Raw genomic sequence first — 24,272 nt, forward strand, 5'->3', positions numbered from 1 at the left:
TCACTGTTCTCAAGTCTCCAGCTCTGCCTTACTGCATTGTGCCCACCTCCTTCTGTTTTTCTTTCCTTTTTCCAGTTCTTGTTCTTCTTAGGGATGCCCAGGGTCTCTGAGTGTCTGGGGTAATTTCAGGAGTGCCATGCCCTACTGGTGTATTACTGTACCACCAGGTAGGAGTCATTTCGGCCGTTGTCTGCTGCTCCCCCAAGGCCTGTGTAGTGCCTGACTGGCTGGTGGCCGTCTCAGACTAGCTCCCTGTCTAGTCCTCATGGCATGGGTCTGGTGGTCATTTCGGGCTCATTCCTAGACCAGCCTGCCTGAGTGACCCCATGCAAGTATTTTTGTTTTGGGCTCACTTCTGCCCTGGGCCCCCAGTCCCAAGTAGGGACTCTGGCTTGCTCCCTGCTCTTGGGGCCTTTTCAGTGCCAGACTAGCTGGCTTTTTTCAGGGAATGTTATGCTAGATATAGCCTCTCTCCTCTCTCCCACCTACTGAGGCATATGTAACACAGCAGCAACACCTACAATGCTTCTAGGGGCAGGCAACTTACTTCTCTTAATCAATTGTGATTTAGTAGATTCTTTCCTCCTCAAGTTGCTTTCCTTTATCACAGCAATATGATGTAAACTAAAATAGACACTTTTAATCCAAAGGTTCTATATTTACTTTTTGTCTGGATGACTTATCTAGTAAGAGTCAGGCATTGAAGTCATCCACTTTTAATATGTTACAGTCTATTATGTGATTTTAGATCCAAATGGATCTAAATATAATTTCTTTTAAGAAATTATATACTTGTACTTGATGTATGTGCTGGCTAGTTTTATGTCAGCGTTACATACACTAGAGTCATTTTGGGAAAGGTAGCTTCAAATGAGAAAATTCTTGAACCAGACTGGCCCATTGACATGTCTGAAGGTCATTGTCTTGATTGATGGTTAATGTGGGAATATCCAGCTCATTGTTGGCATTTTTACCCAGAAAAGATGGTCCTGGATGGTAGAAGAAAGCAGCCTGAATAAGCCAGTAAACCGTGTTCCACCATGACCTTTGTATTAGTTCTTGCCTCCAGGTTCATGCCATGAATTCCATCCCTGGCTTCCCTGTAAGATGAAATAAACTCTTTTCTCCTGAGATTGATTTTGGCCATGCTGTTGTATAACATCAATAGAAACTCTAAGATAGTACATAAGTATTCAAGTTGTAATATTCTTTTAAAGGATTTTTTTTTTAATGAATATGTGATGTTCCTCCCTATCCTGTCTAATGACCTTTGGGTTCATTTCCATCCTGTCAAATATTAAAATAGTTAAATCTTCTTGTTCTATCCTTTTATCCTAAGGTGGTGTCTGTCTGTTGTTATAGTGTATTTCTTTGGGACAGCAAAAAGATGACTTGTGTTTTCCAATCCAGTCTTTCCACCTGTGTCCTTATATTAGGCAATTGACACCGTTAACATTGAGATTTAAAACTGTACATTGTTCCAGTTTTTGTTTGTTTTGTATATGTGGTGGTTTTGTTAAGACCACTTTTTATTAAATAGTCTGTCTTCACTGAAAAGTGAGGTGTTATTCTTATGGACTTGCCTTAAATATGACTTGGGTCTTTTTCAGCTTTTAGTATTCATTCTTCAGTACATGTACTGTTTTGATTCTTATGTCTCAGGAGTTTCTTTTGAGTAAGGCTCCATGAGGTTCTAGAGACTGGCAATGAAGAGTGGTGCCTGATATTGGGCATCTGGGTGGCTCAGGCAGTTTCTTCCTAAGTCAGTTTAGATGTAGGTTTAGATTCCAAGCTGAAGTTCTGGTTTGCACTCTGGAATCAGACTTCAAGCAGTCCCAGAGGTTTGGTGAATGAGGTGGCTGATAGGCAAGCAGGTGAGGAGAGGAATAACTCTGGACATCTTTAAGTAGGCTCCACATGGTGGAGCTTAATGGTTGTTAGTGTGTTGAACAGTGGGGGGCAGAGGCACCTGGCTCCTGCCTCCTGGCTCTGGGTTTTATTCTTGAAGTTCTGGCTTGGGAACTCAGGGTTCAGACTTAAAAGTAGACCCAGATCCTCATGCTGTTGCAGTGGCTGGTAGTGGAGCAGTCTGTAGAAGGAGACTGACTCTAGTAGTCTCTAAGGTTTCAGGTTCTACCTCCACACAGTCCTGGACCTATAGGTAAGAATATAGCTGACAAGGGGTGGGTGAACTGACTTTACGATTCTTTACTTGAAGTTCTGCTTAGAATTCTGGGTTCAGACTTCAAGGAATTCCAAATCAGTGCAGGGAACGAGGACTCAAAATTCAATTATTAAAATGTTCTAAGTGGCCATTAATATTTACTATTGATCTATCTTCTGGTAAAGTTTGCTATTAATCCTAAACAGCTGTATAACCAAATCACCACACAGAGACTGGGTTTATTTACTACCTGGAACACAATGCTGTGCAATAGTTACTCCCTCTTAAATCTCCAAGCCCTCATAGTTTTCTAACATTTAGATTTTACCCATTATGCTTGCTTTTTGTGAAATCTTAGGTCTGATTCATTCTCCATGTCGTTCCAAGATCTGTCCTCCAGCTCTGCTCTCCTAGCTCTCCTCTTGCCCTCTCTCCTCCCACTCATTTCCTGCCCTTTGGTTCCTCCCATTGCTCAATATTGTGGCTAGTTGCTTTATTTTGGCCTGTTTACACAAAGTTGAGACAGGATGCTTAGAATAAGTATCACAATGCAATATCTGGATTGAAACCAGAGTGTGTGTGTGTGTGTGGGGGGGGGGGGGAAATCAGCATTTGAATGAATAAGGGTAAGGTGCATACATTTTAAAAGAACATTGTACCAACATTAAAAGATAAGAGTGTTGTAGATTGTACAACATGATCATGATCTATTTATATGCACTTTTTAAAAGGTTCAATTTAAACATAAGGAAGTTGATAGCGAATGGAGAGATAGGATATTCTATACCACTGTTAATTAAAAGAATGTGGTGGTATTTTTGTTAGGGTCCAGAATACACTGAAAGAACCACTCCAGACTTGGGTATCGTGTAAGCAAGAAAGGATGTTTATTCTGCAGAAGTCCAACATGCTGGTGTTACCACCTTTACAACATGGCAGTGATCCCAAGAGTAGCACAAAGGCCCCATTTAATGCCAGAGAGGGGAATTCATACTGTGGCTATGTGGCCTTGATTCGGATTGGCCAGTGGCCATGGAAGCTAGTTGGGACTTAGGTGCTTTTTAAACCAGTAGTTAAGCAACCTTATCTTCCCCAGGTCAGATGTCTTGGCTGTTTCTGATTTGTTGCCTTTTTTCGTGTGTGTGTGTGTGTGTGTGTGTGTATGTGTGTGTGTTTTCTCCCTGTAACTCTTAGGCCTGTTCTGTCTAGAAAGAAAATTAAGCCTGGAGTTGGTCAGGCTCTCTCATTCTCTCCTCAAATAGGATTCAATCAAAACTCCGTGAGATGGGTCCAAGGGCATTATTGAGACTTTATCACCATGAGTTGGATTGTGGAGACCTGATCTTTAAATTTTTTTTTTCTAATACTAGGCATTATCATGCAAGGGGCACAAAGCATGACCAGGAGAAATAGAACTAAGGACCTGTTTTCTGGTATATCAATAGGTAGCCATTTGTCTCTTATGCCAGAGTTTCTTTTGACATAGCATTTCAGTGTGGTAGGTGGGATAATGGATGACGTTTTTCTCTTTTGTAACTTTTTCCAGCTGACATAAGGACGATGTTATCAGGGCCCAGGAAGGCTGATAGGCTAGTCAAAGGCTAGGCAATGGGTCATTTATCAGAAGCATCTAATTAATGATCCAGTTGAAGAGAGGGGGAGCAATCACATCGGCTTGACTGCTTTACATCAGCTTTACATTCAGCAAGTCCAGATCTCAGTAGCTTGAGATCCATAGGTGATCCTGATTGGAGTCCATCAGCCAAATAAAAATCTGCTTAGAGTGGGAACAGAAATTAACATTTGTCTAGTATTTGGAGAATGTGAAGAATCCCAAGACCAAGGGGAAAAAAATCCCATTTCAAGATCAAGTGAGTGTACGTATCTGGAGTTTGTTTGAGCTGCACCAGATCCAGGTTTTATGACTTTTTGATTTACTGAAGCTCCTATGATTTTTAATTAACAAAAAGAAGTATATTAGTGTCACCATTACATTGAGATTCATATTTTAGAAAAAGCAGTTGACAGTTGTCTATAAGACAGCATGAGTAGACTCATACCATTGAGACCTGTTAAAAGCTATAGCTTTGGGTTAACATGCATGACCTTTTTTTTTTTTTCCTTAGAGATATACACATTTGACAGAGATGTTTTTAGCAAGATGAGAAGCACTTTTAAGTCTATATCCAGGAGACAACCAAACAGAATCTAAAATCTTGAACTTGTGAGTAGATAGTAATAACCAGTGCTCTATCAGCTTAGCGGAACTCCATTTATCAGTGTTAAATTTTGAACTTCTGAAATCTTATAACAACGTAAGTATAACAATAGCATAAAGGGAGGAAAGATATCTGAAACATTATTCATTAAATCACTTTTGGTATAGCATTACAACTCATATTTGCATACCTTAAAACACCTTATTAGACCTCCAAGTACTTTACAACTTGTATTTACCAGTCTTAAAATACCTTTTATACCCTCAAACCCTTCCTTGGAGGCTTTTCTTCTTAACTTTCATTTACCAACCTTGAAACATCTTCTTAGACCATCATAACTTAAACTTCAAATGCTCAGAACTTACATAAACTTCATACTTTTTCTATCCAGTTAGTCACCTCAAGGCACAGGTGGTTGATTACTAGGAGTATTAATGAAGGAATAGTAAAATGAAGGAATAGTAAAAAGTTACATTGAAATCTGTTTACCTTTTAACATGAAGCCTTTGAGCAAGGCAAACCTGTTTGCTTTTTTAAACAAGATTTTTAGTACCTAGCACTTTTAACTAGCCAATGAATCAACTAATAAAGGAACAGTGGATCTAACTGTATGTTCTCTGGTTGTTAAGCTAGTATAGGCTTAGCCATCAATGTGATCAGAGACCTGGGAAGGATAAATTGTAACCTAAATGAATCTATGTATTAATCAAAAGGACAGACCACCTAGATAGTTCTCCCAAGCTCTTGTGGTTTCAAAGTATCATAGAGGCAGTCAGGCCATCAGGCACAGAAGATAAGAGGTTGTTTATATGGAAGACGAACAGAAGAGACAGATCTTACCTCATTTTCAGCAATGTGAGACAATGACTTTCCAGGTGTCCAGTTTTGTCCACAGTTCAGGTTAGGCCTTAGCAGCAGGCAAGGCATTGGGGCATTCCTGCCCCATGGTTAGCATACCACAATCCAGAGTTGAAGTCATCTGTTGTTGTACCCAAATCTTCTTAGAGACCTTGGGGAGCTACTGCTAGGATTTGGAATTCTCTGTCATAATAAGCTTACACATGTTAAATGCCATATTCAGCACTTTTCAGTTAATATTTGTCTTTTTTAGTTATCTGCTCTAAACTGCATCAACATAGAACAGAATGTTATAATCTGTAATTATGCCATATTCTGTAGATAAGTGTCTTAGGACCATGTGTATTTCAACTGGATATACATAGGCAAACTTTGTAGTTACCCATTCAGTTCTCCTAGAACCAAACCAGATGAGATCCTTCAGAGCCTTCAGACTCACGCTGTCCCAGAACCAGATCAGAACCTTTAAGTTCTCCCAAAGTGGGGGGTGGTGGTGGTGGGGACAAACCAATTGAAAACTTCCAAGCTCTCCTAAAGCCAAATCCAAGGGAAATCTTTCATGTTCTCCCAAAGAGATGGCAAGAATATATTCTGCCACCTTGGGCTGGGTTGTCTCCAGCACATCCATTAATCCTGAGGGCCAATTCTAACTCCTTTTGCAGAAGGAAACAAGAAACAAGAATGTAGGCACAAAGAAATACAAAATATAAACCAATATATCTGATGTGGTGCCCCTCCTAACTCACTTACCAATTGGTGGGAAAGTCCAACGTTCCCCTTAAATGCCCTACAACTTGAGCATGGGGCTTCAGCAGATTCTTGGCCAATACATTAGATGTTAGGGTCTGGAATATGCTGAATGAACAAGTCCAGAGTCAAGTAGTATGTATACAACAAAGGATGTTTATTATGCAGAAGTCCAGCATGCATAATGTCACCACCTTTACAACATGGCAGTGACCCTGAAGGTAGCTCAAAGACCCCCTTTAAAGCCAGGAAGGGGAATTCCTGCTGTGGCTATGTGACCTTGATTAGGATTGGCTGGTGCCTATGGAGGCTATGTGACCTCAATTTAGATTGGCCAGCGTCCATGGAGGCTATGTGACTCTGGTTAGGACTTAGGTGTTTTCAAAGTGGTAGTTAAACGACCTTATCTTTCCCAGGCCAGGCCAGATATCTTGGCTGCTTCTGATTTGTTTCCCCTTTTCTGTGGTTTTCTTCCTGTAACTCTTAGACCTGTTCTGTCTAGAAAGAAAATGAAGCCTGTCATAGAGTTGGTCAGGCTTATTTATCCAGGTTCTCTGATTTTGTTTTGGTAGCTCTAGTAAACTAATACTCATTTTTATTTAAAAAATTAAATATTTGGGTGAATTTTAAAATAAGTAGTACATTTACATCATTTGTACCCACCCTTCCCTGTCTGCAACTCATTCTCTGAACATCTCCACCCCCAACTCTTTAAATCTTTGATTATAGTTGCTACAGATAGAAACATTCAGAATCCTTTGTTCATTAAGTGCTGCTCATGTACATGTGTTCAGAGCTGACCACTTTGGATTGGATAACATATCTAGCTAGGGAGCTCATCTCTAGGAAAAACTGATTCTCTCAGGAGTTATTGATTGCCTGTAGCTGTTCTTCTAGGGTTATGGACCTTGAGAAATTTTTCCAAGCCATGTTAGAATGTTACCTGGGATTGTCATTATACTAGTGTTCCTTAAGCAATCAAATTGTTGAGATTTCATTGGTATATTTTACTTGTCATGTTTCAGGGTCACTATCGGAGCAGGTGTACTAATCTTCTATTTCTTTTATTCACTCTGCTCCTTCATGATATTAACGGTTCTCTCCTTCTCTCACACACTCTTTTATCAACTTCAGTTGAGAGAACACATATGATATCTTTTTTTCCTGTAATACAATCTATTTTAGGTCCAGATTTTATTTTTTCTTCAGATTTCATTATTTTACTTTTCTTTACAGATGAATATAGTATTCATTGTGTGTATGTACACATCTCCATTATCCTTTCACTTTTTGAAAACTTGTTGTTTCTTTTCCTCCTCATTGTGATTAGAGCACCAGTGAAATGATGGAACAGGTTTCTGCAAAGTAGAAACATATACCTGGTACATGTCTCAGTAGCATGGGCTTTGAACTAGCGATTGACATCCTAAGCCTTAATCTACTTTTTAGTTTGTTGGGTTTTGTTTTTTTTTTTTCTCTGATGCTTTGTCTCTTGAGTTGTTTGCATATTCTGGGTACTAATCCTTTGTCACATGTTTTGTAGGTAAGGATTCTTTCCTGTTCATTGGATTTCTTCACTTGCTTATTTGCTTACTTGGCTGAACAAAGGCTTTTAGTTCTATAAGGTTCACCTTGTCAATTGTTGGCTTTAATTGCTGAGAAAATGAAGTCCTGTTCAGAAAGTGCTTTCCATACTTATATCTCATAGGCCACTACCTATATTTTCTTCTACCTATATTTAGGTTCAAATCGAGTATTTGATGCTCTTGGATCTAATTTTTGTTCAGAATTATTGAGTCTAATCTCATTTTTGTCTTATTTGTATATCCAGTTTTCCTAGCACCATTTGTTGAATATGCTGTTTTTTTTCTCCAGTGAATGTTTTTGCCTCTTTTTCATATCAGATGGCTGTAGTTAAGCATACTCATATTTCAATCTTCTTTTTTATTCTGTTTATGTGCATGTCTGTTTTTATGTCAGTACTGCTTTGGTTTTATTTCTATAGTTTTGTAATATATTCTTTGGCTATTCAGGGTACTTTCTCCTTCCATATGAACTTTAGTATTTTAAAAAATATTTTTTGAAGTATATCGTGGAATTTTCATTGGGATTGCATTGAATCTGTAAATTGCTTTTGGTAGGATGATCAGTTTTACAATATTCTTTTCATAAACTTGGGTGTCTTTATTTTCTAATGTCTTTCTTCAGCTATTTGAAGTTTTATTAATAATTTATTATAATGTATTCACTTTGTATCCTAGCTGTGGTCCCCTCCCTCATCTCCTCCCAATCTCTCCCTCCCTTCCTCTTCTGCTCTGATGACCCTCCCCTGGTTTGCTGATAGTGGAGGTCCTCCTCCCCTTCAGTCTGACCCTACCCTATTTTATTGTAAGAGTGTTTCACCTTTTTCGTTAGTTTTGTTCCAAATTATTTTATCGTCTTTGATGCTGTTGTATCTGAGAATGGTCCATGATCTCTTTCTTAGTGTGTTTGTTGTTGGTACATAGAAAAGCTATTGATTTGTGTATATTGGTTTTATACTCTGCCACTTTCAGTGAAGTTGTTGTTTGTAAAAGTTTCCTAGTTAATATTTTGGGTCTTTTGGTATATCATACCATGTGCTCTTAGAGATAGTTTGACTTCTTTTCCTATTTCCCCTTAATTTCTCTTTCTTGCCTTATTGTTATAACTAGTGCTTCTAGCACTGTCCTGAAAAGCGGTGAAGACAGTGAACCGCCCTGCCTAATGAGATCACTTCAAGTTTTTCTCTGTTTAGGATAATGTTGGCTGTAGGACTGTTTTATATAGTCTTTATTATGTTGAGATATGTTCACAACATTTCTTCCTCTAGGACTTTTATCATGAAAGCCAGTTAGATTTTTCTCAAAGGATTTTCTGTAGATATTGAAATGGTCATGTAATTTTTCCCTTTAAGATATACTTACTTAATATATTTGTGTTGAAACACCCTTGCATTTTTAGGATAAATCCAACTTGCTTCTGGTGGATTCAGTTTGCTAAGATTTTTTTTGTTAATATGTTCATCAAGCTGTCTATGTCTAACTGTGTTCTGTAGTTTTGTTTTTCTTTTGTTTTATAGTCTTATTTTTTTGGGTATTGGAGTGATACTGGCTGCATTCAGTTTGGTAATGATCCCTTCTCCTCTCTCTCTCTCTCTCTCTCTCTATCTTTTTCTCTCTGTAATTTAAGAAGAACTGGTTATAGGTATTTCAATGTCTGATAGAATTCTGTTGTGAAGCCATCTTGGCCTGTGCTTTCTTTTTAGTGAGAAGGCTTTTGATTACTGTTTGAATCTCCTCTCTTATGGGTCTGGTTAGGTTCATCTTTTCATTTAGCTTAGGTAGTTTGAAGAATCAAAAAATTAACCTTCCTTTTTTTAATTTCATACTTAATAGAGTACAGATTTTCAAAGTATCAACATAAAAATTCTATATTTTTAAAAGCCCCAGCCATGTATAAGGCAGGCAGATCTTTGGGAGTTTGAGACTAACCTGGCAACCTGGCTTACAAAGCAAATTCTAGGACAGCCTGACTGCACAGTAAGATCTTGTATCAAAAACAAAACAAAACAAAACAAAACAAAACAAAACAAAACAACAGATAGATAGATAGATAGATAGATAGATAGATAGATAGATAAAACAAAAAAGCTATCAGAGTAGAGGAGATAGCTTAGTTGTCAAAGTAAATGACATTCAAGAATGAGGACCCTAGTTCAGATACATAGAACCTATGTAAAATTCAGGCTTGTTAGCACTTATCAGCAGTCTTCGTACTGGGGATATAGAGGGAAGTCAGCCAGCCTTGATAATTGGTGAGTCCCAGGTCCAGTGAGACCTTTTTACAAAAAGGTAGTTGTCTAAGGACCATGCATGGAGAGGACCTAGACCTACCCTGTTCAAAGGAAGCCCGTTGGCTGCTCAGTTTCTAAGTGGGTTTCCTAGTAAGGGGAACAGGGGCTGCCTCTGACATCAACTCAGTGGCTGGCTCTTTGATCAGGAAAACAATGCAGCTAGTCCTGATGAGACCTAATAAGCTAGGGTCAGATAGAAGGAGAGGAGGTCCTCCCCTATAACGGGACTAGGGAAAGGGCCTAGGGAGAAGAGGGAGGGTGAGACTGGGAGGAGATGAGGGAGGGAGCTACACTGGGGATACAAAGTGATTCTACTAAATAAATGTATAAATAAAATTTTAAAATTTTTTAATAAAACATAGTTGTCAGCTTCTGGCCTCTACATACATGCACTCATCTACACACATCTACACAAATATGTATATGTAACATACATAACATATCCATGTAAATAAATAATAGAGTAGTCTCCTATCTCTCCTGCAGAAGTTTCATGGTGTTGGTCTTTACAGAAGGGTAGTGGTACATCTGTGACTGTGTTTCCAGAGAGGTTTAAAGAGGATGGCAGTTACACTTTAGCCCTATTCCATGGACTGAATAAAAAAGAGAAAGCAAGTGGATCATGGGCATCCATTGTACTCTGATTCCTGGCTGTGGACAGAATGTTACAGCAACCTCATACTCTTCCTTCCATGCTTTATGTTATCATAGCTACAAGTAAACGAAGTAACTACCAATTTATCTACAGATCACTTGATAAATTGAATATGGACTGTTAGGAGTCTGCCCATGAGTTTCCCCTGGGGTGCAGCATGTCGGTTTTTTTCAGGGCAGTAGTTCCTGGTAGGTTACCCAAGATCCACATATAGATAGCACTTATTGATTTAGTAGGTTATGAAAAACAAAAAGACATGAAGTTAGGACTGGGACTTGGAGATGAGTGTACAGGGAATATATGGGTTAAAGGTGGACATCATGAAAATACATTCATTCTCAAAGAATTACATTTTTAAAATTAAAAAAATGCTGTTTGTATTTCTGAAATTGAATTTTGGCTTAACATTAGGAAAGAATTTTCAGCAATTTTCTTATTGATCATATATATAATTTTTTATATTTATACATATTATATTTTTATTTGTTTGTATGTATGTGTGCATGCCTATACATGTATGTTATAACATGTTAAATGGAAGTATTCCTTATAACATGTATGTCCCATGTTTTGAAATTGTGTCATTAGGCTTGGTGGCAAGCATTCTTATCCATTGAGCTATTTCATAGGCCCTGGGATTAGTGATTACAAAGTCAAGCTATCAATCAATGTTGAAAAAATTTGAAGATATTCAAGTCAAGATTTAATTAGTAGATGTTTGAATTATATACTTACATACTCCTATAACTGGGTTGTATGAAGATTTCTGTGATGAAAAGTTGTCATTTAAAAAAAAGAGTCGAAGATGCTCTAATCCATGGCAAAGTATGTTTACTTTATAGAAACTTTATGTCTCTGATCTTAAAATAAGTGAATCTGATTCAGCAAGGCAATCAGTAAGACAGTGTTGATACAGCATTTAAGAGCAGTAAGAACTTTATGGCTTAAACAGTAATTTTATGGATAAATATTAAACATTATTAAAAGAATGGAATCCTTCATATTTATTATGGGTTTTCAGTTTGTCTTTAATGTTCTTTTTGTTTGTTTGTTTTTGTTTTTTTATTAAGAATTATTTTTATTGGGATTCTTTTTTCATACTTTTTTTTAATTTATTACAATTGATTTACTTTGTATCCCAGCAGTAGCCCCTAGCCTTGTCTCCTCCCAATCTCACCCTCCATCCCTCTTATCCTCCTATGCTTCTTCCTCAGTCCACTGATGGGTTCGGATGTCCTCCCTTTCCATCTGACCCTAGCCTATCAGGTATCATCAGGACTGTCTTTCTTAGTATTCCTCTATGGCCTGGTAAGGCTGCCCCCCACCTAAGGGGAAGTGATCAAAGAGCTAGCCACTGAGTTGATGTCAGAGACAGCCCCTATTCCCCTTACTAGGAAGACAGTTTGGAGATTGAGCTGCCATGGGCTACATCTGTGCAGGGGTTTTAGATTATTTCCATGAATGGTCCTTGTTTGGAGAATCAGTCTCAAAAAAGACCCTTGGTCCCAGATTTTTTGGTTCTGTTGCTCTCCTTGTGGAGCTCCTGTCCCTTTCAGGTCTTTCTATCTCCCCCTTCTTTCATAAGATTCCCTGTACTCTGCCCAAAGTTTGGCTGTGAGTCTCAGCTCAGTTCTCACTCAGAAAGGCAAACGGGATGGACATTAGAAGAGGGAGAAGACAGGGAACAGGACAGGAGCCTACCACAGAGGGCCTCCGAAATACTTTACCCAGCAGGGTATCAAAGCAGATGCTGAGACTCATGGAAATAGTCTTAATAGATTAAATGGAGATTAAAAAAAGAAACAATTAATATTAAACTTAATACAAAAATATGATGCCTGTGTAAATATATTAGTTCATTTATTATTCATAAAAATTTGTATTATTATTATTATTATTTTTTTACCAAGATGTCTACTTTAATATCCTTTTTCGAGGGTATTCAAAACGCTTAAATACCTTCCACTTAATCCATGAGCTCTCCACACATTCCAGTACCCAAACACTTAGCATCTTAGTATTTATAAGATAATATCTTGATTAGAAGAAATGAGCCATGCGTCTCTGGACTCACATTGCAGACTACTATTTCCTAGTTAAATTCTAAGGAATAATAAAACATGCAGCTATTTGAGTATCAAAAGATGAGCTGTGCAAAACACTTTAGTAGTCTTTTAGTAGGTGGTATTTTGTTATCTTCAGATTTCTCTCACACAGCAGTTCTCAGCCTGTGGGTGACAATGGCTTTTTTTTTTGTTGTTGTTGTTGTTTGTTTGTTTTGGCCTGTCTGAAGCAAAATGAAAAAAAATCATAGAATGTACTTATGTTTTACAACACTGTAAATCATTTTTAGCTTTTCACATTCATATTTTATTTAATCTGAATTATAGCTAAACAAAAAGAGCATTCCAGGATTGTTTTCTGTCTAAGCTTAGATTACAACTTTCATGATGGGGACAGTCTCAGAAATCCTACTTACTTCAAGGAGAACCTGTGACTTTTAAGGGGTACAGTGTTGTACAAATCAATTTAAAGTCAATATTGGGTGTTTTTTTTTACAGTGTGTTCTAGCACACTGTAAACTTCATATTAGTCACCTGCCGCTTGTTAATAATGGTTGTTGGTTAATAATGATTGTTGGCCCATCCTGGGCCAGTGAAAGCCTTCACTAGTAATGACTTGATTGCTTTATTACAAAGTTGTAAGGTTTCTATGATCATTTTCCTTTAAAGAGTGAGAACTGAACATACCTAATGAGTATTTTAGAATATTTATTCACTATTAAAAGAAAATAGTTTTTAAAAATGAGGGAATACAAAAACAGTTAATTATTTTCTAGACCTTTCAGTACAGTTCATCATGTTGTAGTGACTCCCAGATATAAAATTATTTTTGGTGCCTCTTCACAACTGTAATGTTGCTACTCTTATGAATTGTAAAATACATATTTTTGGAGATAGAGGTTTGCAACAGGTTTGTCACCCACAGGCTGAGAACTGCTGTGTGAGAGAAAAATTTGTATTATTTTTTAAACTTGAAGTAATTTTCAAAATCTATAAATAATATGACTAATTCAGGGATATTTTTAATTTTCATTGAAAACGGTATTTTTTTATTTTTTTCTTTATTAATTACATTTTACTCACTTTGTATCCCCCCGTGGTTCCCTCCCCCCTCCCATCCCAATCCCTTCCTTCCTCCACCCTCTGCATGCATGCCCCTCCCCAAGTCCACTGATAGGGGAGGACTTCTTTTCCTTCTTTCTGATCCTAGTCAATTAGGTCTCATCAGGAGTGGCTGGCTTGTCTTCTTCTGTGGCCTGGTAAGGCTGCTCTCCCTCAGGGGGAGGTAATTAAAGAGCAGGCCAATCAGTTCATGTCAGAGACAGTCCCTGTTCCTATTACAATGGAACCCACTTGGATACTGAACTGCCATGGACTACATCTGTGCAGCGGTCTTAGGTTATCTCCATGCATAGTCCTTGGTTGGAATAACAGTCTCAGGAAAGACCCCTGTGCTCAGATTTTTTGGATCTGTTGCTCTCCTTGTGGAGTTCCTGTCCTCTCCAGATCTTACTGTTTCCCACTTCTTTCTTAAGATTTCCTGCACTCTGCCCAAAGGTTGCCCATAAGTTTCAGTATCTATATTGATAGTCTGCAGGGAAGAGCTTTTCAGAGGTCCTCTGTGTCAGGCTCCTGACTTGTTCTCTCTTTTCTCCTTCTTCTGATGTCCAGTCTCTTTGCCTTTCTAGATAGGAATTGAGCATTTTAGCAAGAGTCCTCCCTCTTGATTAGTTTCTTTAGGTGTACAGATTTTAGTAGGTTTATCCTGTATTATATGTCTATATGAATGAGTATATACTGTGTGCATCTTTCTGCTTCTGGGATAGCTCACTCATTAAAATATTTTTATTTTAATTTTTATTAATTATACTTATTCACTCTGTATCCCCCCTGTAGGTCCCTCTCTCCTCCCTTCCCAATGCTACCCTCCCTCTTCTCCATGAATGCCCCTCCCCAAGTCCACTGAAACTAGTCCATTTGCTTTTATACAGCATATTCTGATCATCCCTCTCCACTCTTTCCAGATTCTCCCCACCTACCCATCAACTATGTGCCCTTTCTTTCTCTCTAAAAAGAAACAACAGAAACCTCACACATACGCATACTTTCTTTCCCCCACAAAACCTCTAAAAAAACACAAAATCAGAAACCAAAATATACAAATGAAAACCAATAAGACAAAAAATGTCCAAACAAAGCTATAAGAGATAAAATGTCTATAAAAATACCATCAAATCCATTTTGTATTGGCCATTTACTCCTGAGGTTGTATCTTGTAGGACACATACTGAAGAGAACTGAAAGTGATCAAGAGGGACACAAATAAGAAATGAAGAAATAAAAGTATTCTTATTTGTAAATGATGTGTTTTATCTATAAAACTACCAAAAAATTCCATCAGAAAACTTCTATAGCTTTCAGTAAAGTATCAGGATACAAAAATTAACACAGAAAAATTAGTATTCCTGCTATATACAAATGACAAACTGTCTGAGAAAGAAATCAGAGAAAATGTACCTATGCAATGCCCTCCATAGTGTGTGTGTGTGTGTGTGTGTGTGTGTGTGTCCACATACCAGGCGAGAGAGAGAAAGAGAGAGGACTCTAACCAAGCAAGTGAAAGACTTGTATAATAAGAACTCAAGACATTAAGTTGCTGAATACATCAGAAGATAGAAAGATCTTTCATGCTTATGGATCAGTAGTATAATATTATAAAGATTGCCATCCTATCAAAAACAATCTATGTATTCAGCACAACCCTCATCAGAATGCCAACATAATGCTTCCCAAAATTAAAGTATTTTCTGCCTCATATGGAAACACAAATCCTCAAGATAGTTAAAACACTCCTGAATAATAAAATAATCTGTCCTAGATTTCAAGTTCTACTTTAAAACTATGCTAATAAAAGCAGCATGGTACTTGCATAAAGCAGACACATTGATCAATGGAGTCAAATTGAAGACACAAACATAATTTCACATACCTATGGATTCCTGAGTTTTGACAGTGAAGCCAAAAATACACATTAGAGAAAAGACAGAAGAATCTTCAACAGATGGTACTGGTCAAATTGAATAGTTGTATTCACTTTAAGGAAGGCAAATAGATCCATATCTATCACCCCAAACAAAACTCAACTTCAAGTGGATTAAAGACCTCATCATAAGATCAAATACCCTGAATCTGATTAAAGAAGAAGAAGAAGAAGAAGAAGAAGAAGAAGAAGAAGAAGAAGAAGAAGAAGAAGAAGAAGAAGAAGAAGAAGAAGAAAAACAACAGTGGCTCAATAGTCTTGAACTAGGAAAAGTCTTTCTGAAAGGGACACTAATAGCATGGGTACTAAGTCTGACAGTTAATCAAATGGAACCTCATGGAAGCTGCAAATCTTTTGTGTGGCAAAGGACAACATCACAAAGTGGCAGGCTACATCCATTACACATCTGGTAGGGTAATTGTCTAAAATAAATAAAAAACAAAAAATAACAACCTTCTAAAAAAGAAATAACTGAATTTAAAATTGTGGTACATAGAAAACAGAGAGTTCTCAAAAGATGAGACACAAATGGCCAAGAAACACTTAAATGTTCAATATCCTTTGCTTTCAGGAAAATCCAAATTAAAACTAATTTAAGATTTCAACTTAAATAGTCAGAATGGCTCATACTTGCAAGTATGTACAGAAATGAAAACTAACTTATTTCAAGTGGAAGTTCAAACTTGTATGGACACTGTGAAAATCAATGTGATGTTTTCTCAGGAAGCTTGGAATATATCTGCCTCAATATTCAGCTATACCACTCTTGGGCATATACCAAAGGACTCTGTAGTAGAAACTACAGATATACTTGCTCATCCATGTTCATTGCTATGCTGTTTATAATATCCAGAATTTGGAAACAGCCTAGATGTCCATCAACTGATGAAGGGATAGTGAAAATGTACATGTATATAATGGACTATTAATCTGCTGTTTCAAAAAAGAAGAAATTATGAAATTCTCAGGTAATTGGGTGAAACTATAAATAAATCATTTTAAGTGAGGTAACACAGACCCAAAAGAGAAATATTGTATGCTTTCTCTAATATCAGGAATATTTTAAAGATACCTAGTGAAAAGGAGAGGTAAACATACATCCATACATCAGTAAAAATGTGGATTTAATATCCAAAGTAAAAGATTAAGAAACAAGCTATTTAAGCAGTTATATCATATTGCCAGAATTATGTGAGGTATAATGTTTGGCACAAACATGTTTGTCTTTTAGTATATGAATTATGTATTTCCACATAACTCTACCTTGATAATCTAGGGTAAAGGTGCTGAGTCCCTAGATGTAATAGCATGCACTGTTTTATGAGAGACTACAGTCTGTACTTGAAACTTCCCAAATCTTACAAATGAGGAAATTCCAAGCATTCTGGAATAGATAATTTTAGTCGATGACATGAAATGTTGGAATGGTAAATATCTCTCTGTTCACATAAACTGAAAAGTACAGTTTGGAATCAAGTATTCTCTGTGCTGTGGGTGATAGGTGGGTGGGCAGCCTGTCTGTGCAACCTGTGGCTTGGCTTGGGCTCTATAGTTTCAGTAGGAGTGTCTGAGCATCAGGAACAGGCAAATCACCAGTGCATTTCCATCTAGCCCACCGATGCAGCAGGAGTGTCTGGAACTAGTTGCTACAGTCCTTTGAGCTGATTTCTTCACTTTGTTATGGTGAATAATCCCTTTTTGGGGACCAGCTTGTTTTGTCAGACAAATACTGTGGGCTACATTTTAACAAAATTATTTGAGAAATTGACAATGTGGAAACAGTTATGTGTTTCAAAATTAGCTTTATTAAATCTGTGGTAATTTTCCTGATGAAATCATAAGAAATATAATTGTTCTTTGTTAAAAACTTAATTCATTATCATTAGGCATCTGCTTTTATGGAATTATCGAGTAGTGTAGGTGGTATTTGACAAATCACTGAAGGATATTATAAGATACCCACACTAGAGGTGTCTGTGGCATTGTGTTTTAGAAGTATTGTGCATGCTCTTATCCTCTAACTGACAGACCTCCTAGTCACGGTTTCACAGTGTTATGATTGCTGTAAGGTATAATCCTGATTTCTATTCTTTACATTACACTTAGAGTTTATTATATTTGAGAGCAATCTAGGAAACAGAAAAAATAATTTGATATTTTTGTGTATGTGTGTATATTAAATGAACAATACGGAACTATCATGTAATCTATGACCATACTACCCTGAGTAAGCCTAATCTTTTCTGGTCTTAAAAACTAAACAGGTGCAGTCTAGTTAGTGCTTCAGTGGAACAGTCAGCTCAGTGTAGCCTCTAGGATAGCCAGTGAAACAGCACGTACTAGTAAGGGTTGAGGGAGTTTTCTGTTATATGTGTTATGTTCTATAGCTTAGCAGTTGTTTGGCTTTCACAGATTGTGTTCATTTGTCAAAACTTAGTGACTGTTCATTTTCTTTTAAAAAAAAAAATTAAAATAGCAATCCCTAGGTGAAAATATTTGACAGGTGTATACAAATTTCTTTATCTTTGATTTGCTTTTCAAGACAGAGTCTCAGTATATATCTCTGGCTGTCTGGAACTCACTATCGCTTTTAACTCACAGACAAGTTCTCACTGTTAGTCTTGGCTGGCTAGCTTTCAACTAAGATCTGCCTGCCTCTTCCTCCAGAGTGCTGGGATTGAAGGCTTGGGCTACTAGATACCAACAAGTTAAGACTTCTAGACAGCTATAGAAGAAATATGTATTAAACAAGTATGATAAGTCTGTATTGTCAGCCTAGACATGTTTCTTTTAAGATCTACTTTTTAAAAAATTTTATTTTATTATGTATTTATGATATATTTATTGTATTATGCTCTGCCTGAATGCCAGAAGAGGGCACCAGATCTCTTATAGATGGTTGTGAGCTACCATGTGGCTGCTGGGAATTGAACTCAGGACCTCTGGAAGAGCAAGCAGTGTTCTTAACCTCTGAGCCATCTCTCCAGCCCCTAGACATGTTTCTTAAAATCGTTTTAATTTCTCTTTATGCTTGAAGTTTTTCATTATTAGAAAGACAAATGGGATGGACATTGGTAATAGGAAAAAACAAGAAACAGGAGAGGAGCCTACCACAGAGGGCCTCTGAAAGATTCTATCTAGCAGTGTATCAAAGCAGATGCTGAGACTGACTCATAACCAAACCTTGGGCAGAGTGCAGGGAATCTTATGAAAGAAGGGGGAGATAGTAAGACCTGAGAGGACTGGAGCGCCACAAGGACCAAATATATCTTGACACAGGGGTCTTTTCTGAGACTGATTCTCCAACCAAGGACCATGCATGGATATAACCTAGAACCCTGCTCAGACGTAGCCCATGGCAGCTCTAGTAAGGGGAACAGGGACTGTCTCTGACATGAACTCAGTGGCTGGCTTTTTTACCTCCCTTCCCACAACCCCCAGGGAGGAGCAGCCTTGATAGACCACAGAGGAGGACATTGCAGCCAGTCCTGATGAGACCTGATAAACTAGGGTCAGATGGAAGGGGAGGATGACCCCCCCTATCAGTGGACTTAGGGTGGGGGGAGATGAGGGAGGAAGGGTGGGATTGGGAGGGAATGAGAGAGGGGACTAAAGCTGGGATACAAAGTAAATAAAATGCAATTAATATAAAAAAGTAAAAAAATAAATAAGAAACTCAATTTTTCTTTTAACCTAAGGATATCTAGGAAAATAGGAAAAGTAGAGATATTTTCTGTCTTAAAGTTCTAGCTAAAGCTTTTATTAAGAGATATCATTTGGGGGCTTAATGGTTAAGGACAGTGTCTACTCTTCCAGAGGACCAGGGTTCATATCCCAGCACCCACATGGCAACTCACAACTGTCTGATATTCTCACATAGACATACATGCAAAACACCAATGCACATTAAATAAAGATAAACAAATTAAAAAAAAGAAAAAACATGTTAAAAAAGAGAGAGAGAGAGGTGTTATTTGTACAGTATGCCACCACAGCGATAGGGCCATCTGTTTGAAAGAAGACAGACTACCCTCTGTGGAGTCAGCTTGTACCAAGTAAGAGCTCCTTCAGGAAACTGCCTGGTTTTTTCACCACTGTGTTTCTGACCACTAGAATAGTGTCTTCTTCATATTGGTGCCCAATATGTATTAAATTAATATGGGTGGAATGGATACAGGGTCATAGAGGAACAGTAAAGGTCAAAAGACTATTTAAAAAGACCCATGTGTGCAGGTCACTTAACCAAAGCCAGTTTTTTCATTGACAGTTACTGGCATGTAAATTGAATTTAAATAATACTTCAGACAAGGAGTTAAGATATAGAATATATGAAGAATTGTGTGTTTGATTATAAGGCCAATAAAGTAATCCATCTCCTGTAAGGATAGACTTTGTTACGGCTTCTGCCATTGAGTCTACTGGAGTGAATGTAGCTGTGAGGGATGGTTAGCAGCTCTGGACATATAAAGGCAAAATATAAAGGCATAAAAAGGCATACAAACCCAAATATTGAAATGCTGATGCTTCTTCTGATTAAAGTCCTGTATTAGAAGCACTGCTCTAAAAATACCGTTGGGACAGCAGACCCAGTCTAAATATAAACTGCATATTAGATTATAATGTTGTTCACATCTCAGATGTTTTCATTATACTGTGGTTTTGCAAGGGGAAGCCTTGTTTTTTAGAATACATCTAAATGTATTTAGAGTTAAATTGTATAGTGTCTACAGGTTATTATCTGTAGTTCTACAAATTAGTTAACAGTTGTAACTACAATGACCACAACTACATATTTGTTTGGAGATAGTGACAAAGCTAATATAACCAAAGGCTTACTATTCGTTAATATAGGAGATGAATACAAAGGCATTTGGTGAGTAGTTTCTTAAAGTCTAAAATTTAAAAATGAAATGGTTGATTTTAGCACATAGTCTGTTTTAGCAAGCTATGTACAGAAAAGAAAGTTCTTATTAAACATGAAGGGCAGAGGAATCAGATCAAAGCAGATCTTTTTACGTACTTTCATAATCAGAATAGACATGCAGAAACTTACATCAACCCAATATTGAGCCTCTTAAGTTTTGTTTTAATTTACTGATTTTTTTTTGAGGTAGTCTCAGGTGTCTCAGGCTGGCCTCAAACTTACTTTGTAGATGTGTCTGGCCATAACTCTTACCTCTACCTTCCAAATGCTAGGATTTCAAACAGGTGCCACCACAACCAGCATTTTTGTTTTTAAAATGATTCTGTATCGAGGACTCTTTATACAAACTGCTATGGAGCTGTGGCAGATAATAAGCTGAGATAGCCAAGGCCTCCAACCTGAACTGATATTATGCTCCCCTTGGATTGCATAGAGAGCCCATTCCCTAATCTGCAAAGACACAGCTTGCCTATCTGTGCCTTCTCCATGCCAGTTGCAAACAAAACAAAACAAAACAAAACAAAACAAAACAACAAAACAAAACAAAACAAAAACAGAAACCAAGATGTGTTGTATCATATCAAGATTAGCTAGTGATCCCTTCAAGCAGGAAAATCCTAACTTCAGTGACCCATGTTTAGCCCACAGGATTACTCTACTCCGCCTCAACTCCATCTATCCCTAACTTTATTCTTCACAAGCAAGACAACCTGAGTTAGCAAAGGGTCTCTTCACCCTAGAAATCAAGTAAACCCTGGTACCTTTGTTTTCCATGTATTCACTTGTGATTAGTGGTTGTTATTAGTGATTAGCTTGGAAAGCAGAATTTTAGGGGGCAATTGTCTCAGACCTAGGCTGCCCCTTGAAATGCCTCTTGATTCTTCCTTTTCACTGCTGCCTTTTTCGTGCTTGTCTGAAACTTTGCAGGATTTTCAGCTGGTAGCCTACCCACTTCTAGGGCCCTCGCCCCCTAAGCCACTTCTGGTCTTGCCACATTTCTGTTGTAGATTTAGGAGACAGAGTTGGCTCACCTCTAGCCTGGTTCTTAGCTTGCATGTTACAATTTCCCTTCAGCTTGTTCAAATGTGTTTTTGGTTGCTCTGCCGTTGTTTGACCCAGTTAATGAACCAATTCTAAATCTCTAGAATTTCTCTCCTGCTCTGTCTGGAATATCTTGACTCTGCATTTGGACATCCCAAATTCTACTTCCTAGTGAAGTGTCTTCTGATTTTTCAGCTGAATGGGCTCTCTCTTCTAGGTTTGAACCATTATAGTTTTTGCTAAGTTTTGTTTTAACTTGTTTTTTTTCATATAGTACTTGTCATATTCTGCTTGGTAGTTTGGTTCTACTTCCTGTTTTGTAGATTTTTTTTTTTTAGCTTCTTTAGAACTGAAAGTATAAATATTCTATAGAAAACAGATCTGAAAAAATGTGATAAAATGTGCTATAGTTTGGATTGATATTATGAATATGATATTGCAGACATGGTAGTATATGCTTGTACTCAAAGCTCTTGGGGTCTGAGGCAGGGTAGCATGGACCAATCTGTTTATCAGACCTATTTCCAAAAAAACAAAAAAAAAAAACCAGCCTCTATTATTGTTGTTGTTGTATGTTATTATTATTTTAGACAGGCTAAGTTACTAGAGTCAGAAAGGTTTTTATCTGTTAGTCATAGGATGTTACTTCCAATACTTAGGTAGGCATAGAATGGCTAGTTGTTTGGGGGGCCCAAGATAAAACGATAAATCTCTGGACTTATAATACTGCAGTCTTTCCACAGTATGGATGTTCTCACAGAAGCTTTACTCAGGCAGTCTCTGTTGACACAACTTCTTTTTAGGAGCTCTTTACACCAGAAGATTCCACTTTGGAACCATACAGTCAAGGAAACTGTCAAGAGTATGATGTGAATATTTGTCTGTCAACATTTAAGTAATTCTTACTTATCAATGTCATGAAGATGATCTTTTCTTTGTCCAAGTTCATTTAAGACTAGCTATCATTATATCCCTTCAGGTCTTAGCTTTCCACCGGGGGAAGACTGTCTGCACAGGATACTTGGTGTCTGGCTGTGGAGACAGGGTCCTGGAGACCTCTGTAAATGTTTATTAACTTTGCTTTGCTCCACTTTTGAGTGTCTACCCCAGCAGTACGATATGAATCAGGAGAATGAGATTTTGAGCTCTGCTTTGGCTGCTGCATAGTTCATTTTTAAATAATATTTGTTTTTATTGATTTTTTTTGTCTTTTTAAAAAATAGCCTCAAGTAGGGTTTGTCCCAACCTGCTATATTTTTGTTATATATCTGAAGTTTCACTTTTTAATGAAGTACTTTTTAAAGACTTGCTTTTATTTATTTATTTGTTTTGTAAGTGTGCAAAGAAGAGTATTGCATCCATAATAGCTGGCATTACAACTGTTGAAGCTGTACTATGTTTAGATATGTGCCTTGTATCCATGATCTCTCCAAGACTTTAAACATGAATGGGTATTGGAATCTGTCAAATGCTTTTTCGGCATCTAAGGAGATGATCATGTGATTTTTCTCCTTCACCTTGTTTATATGGTGGATTACATTGATAGATTTCTGTATATTGAACCACCCCTGCATGCCTGGGATGAAGCCTACTTGGTCATAGTGGTTGATATTTTTGATGTGTTCTTAGATTCGGTTTGCAAGTATTTTATTGAGTATTTTTGCATCATGTTCATAAGAGGATCGGTTTGAAGTTCTCTTTGGCACACAGCTAATCATAGTAAAGAAAATATACATCAAGCCTACAGCCAACATCAAACTAAATGGAGAGAAACTTAAAGCAATCCCACTGAAATCAGGGACAAGGCAAGGCTGCCCACTCTCTCTGTATCTTGACAACATACTACTTGAAGTTCTAGCTAGAGCAATAAGACTACTAAAGGAAATCAAGGGGATACAAATCAGAAAGGAAGAAGTCAAAGTATCACTATTTGCAGATGATATCATAGTATACCTGAGTGACCCCAAAAATTCAGCCTGAGAACTCCTTCAGCTGATAAACATCTTCAGCAAAGTGGCTGTATATAAAATTAACTCAAAAAAAAATCTGTAGCCCTCTTGTATATGAAAGACAAAAGGGCTGAGAAAGAAATTAGGGAAACTACACCTTCATAATAGCCATAAATAACATAAAGTACCTTGGTGTGACTAATCAAGCAAGTGAAAGACCTGTTTGAAAAAAACTTCAAGTCTCTGAAGAAATTGAAGAAAATATCAGAAGATGGAAAGATCTCACATGCTCATATCAGTAGGATTAACATGGTGAAAATGGCCATTGTGCCAAAAGCAGTATACAGATTCAATGCAATTCCCATCAGAATACCAACACAGTTTTTTACAGACCTTGGAAGAACAATTCTCAACTTCATATGGAAAAACGACAACAACAACCACACACACACACACACACACACACACACACAAACCCAGAAATGCCAAAACGATCCTGTACAACAAGATATTGTCTGGAGGTGTCTCCATCCTGGATCTCAAGCTGTATTACAGAGCAATAGTAATAAAAACTGCATGGTACTGGCATAGAAACAGAATGGTGGATCAATGGAATCGAATAAAAGACCTGGAAATAAACCCACACACCTACTAATACCTGGTTTTTGACAAAGAAACCAAAACCATACGATGGAAAAAAGATAGCATCTTCAACAAATGGTGCTGGTCTAACTGGAT

General features: G+C 37.5%; 1 protein-coding gene and 1 pseudogene across 11 annotated transcripts in view; one reads left to right on the forward strand and one right to left on the reverse strand.

Annotated features, from left to right (window-relative positions):
* Spidr (scaffold protein involved in DNA repair) overlaps nucleotides 1–24,272 on the forward strand; it is a 261,442-nt gene that overhangs the window by 116,786 nt on the left and 120,384 nt on the right. The gene's annotated exons all lie outside the window — the stretch shown is intronic.
* On the reverse strand, nucleotides 419–539 carry LOC132656712 (small nucleolar RNA SNORA17; annotated as a pseudogene).

The sequence above is a fragment of the Meriones unguiculatus genome, chromosome 9, assembly GCF_030254825.1.
Source record: "Meriones unguiculatus strain TT.TT164.6M chromosome 9, Bangor_MerUng_6.1, whole genome shotgun sequence".
In the NCBI taxonomy this organism is placed as follows: domain Eukaryota; kingdom Metazoa; phylum Chordata; class Mammalia; order Rodentia; family Muridae; genus Meriones; species Meriones unguiculatus.